Source organism: Otolemur garnettii, unplaced genomic scaffold, assembly GCF_000181295.1.
Source record: "Otolemur garnettii isolate 467f Iridium unplaced genomic scaffold, OtoGar3 scaffold00034, whole genome shotgun sequence".
In the NCBI taxonomy this organism is placed as follows: Eukaryota; Metazoa; Chordata; class Mammalia; order Primates; family Galagidae; genus Otolemur; species Otolemur garnettii.
Genome location: NW_003852429.1, coordinates 8,048,350 through 8,049,546, shown reverse-complemented (window position 1 = coordinate 8,049,546; position 1,197 = coordinate 8,048,350). Strand labels below are relative to the sequence as shown.

The 1,197-nt window shown below is 39.2% G+C and overlaps 1 protein-coding gene across 1 annotated transcript in view; it reads left to right on the top strand.

The window, feature by feature from the left end:
- The window catches only part of LOC100948091 (solute carrier family 15 member 1-like), a 57,077-nt gene that overhangs the window by 37,318 nt on the left and 18,562 nt on the right, over positions 1-1,197 (top strand). The gene's annotated exons all lie outside the window — the stretch shown is intronic.

Genomic DNA, 1,197 nt, shown 5'->3' with positions numbered 1-1,197 from the left:
AAAAAAAAAAAAAAAAATGATTTTTCTTATTCAGTAATTGAAAACAGGCCAAACTTCATGGATCAACACAACCTCTAGAAATTTCTGTGTTTGAATTAGCTTTAGTTGACCAGAAGCTTAAAGATTGAAATATGAATTGGCAGGAAAAAAGTAGACACAATCTACTGGACATTTTTGCTATCTGGGTCTGTGTTGAGAAAGCCTAGCACTGGATAAGAAAATAAACATCTCTTTGGTCAACTATTAGGGACATCCATGGGACAGGCACTTAGTGGAAATGTGCTTGGAAATGAGCAGCTGTCAAAAATCTCAGGTGGTAGGCAGGGTGTGGCTGCTCACGCTTGTAATCCTAGCACTCTGCCAGGCCAAGGCGTGAAGATAGCTTGAGGTTAGGAGTTGAGACAAACTGAGCTAATGGAGACACAGTCTCTACTAAAAAACAGAAAAATTAGCCAGTCATCACGGCCGGCACCTGTACTCCCGCTACTTGAGACATTGTAGTTGCTATAAGCTGAGCTGACACCATGGCACTCTAGCGGGGGCAAGAGACGGAAACTCTGTCTCCAGAAAAGAAAACTCAGTCCTGTTTAACTGAGGAAAACAACTGGAATTCAAGCTAGGCTTGGAGGTTTTAAATTACTGAATCATGGCATTGGATAATTAGAAATCTTGCTATAGGGACTATTTTCAGAGTCTCCTGCAGAAATGCTTTTTCCCAAGTTATTTTCAGAATATGCCTAAGAAAGTCCTTGGAAGAATGGTCTCATTGAAGAGATGCTTATAACTTTTATAAAACAATAGCTGCAAATGCAATTAATTTTAATTTTCCACTTTTGTATAAAGACCACAAAGGAAAAATTTCTGCAACATATAACTGAATGAAAGTTTCAACAGTTTTTTTTTTTTTTGCTGAATATTAGAAGGAAGAAAATTCCCCTAGCCATTACAGGCAGAAACTTACACCTACAGATATTGACTTTGTAGGATAATATCAATACATTTTAATCTGGGGAAAGCACTTGCTCCTATTGTCCCTGGTTGCACGGACATAGAACTTGTGCGTAAATGGCTGCACTGAGTGTGTGGAGCTGCCTTGAGTTCTGGCCAGTAGAGACCAGGCTAAAGGTTTGTATGTTAGAGTAAACATACAACAGGCCTCAGAGGCTTCTGTGGTTGTTAGATTCAAAAGCACTTTCT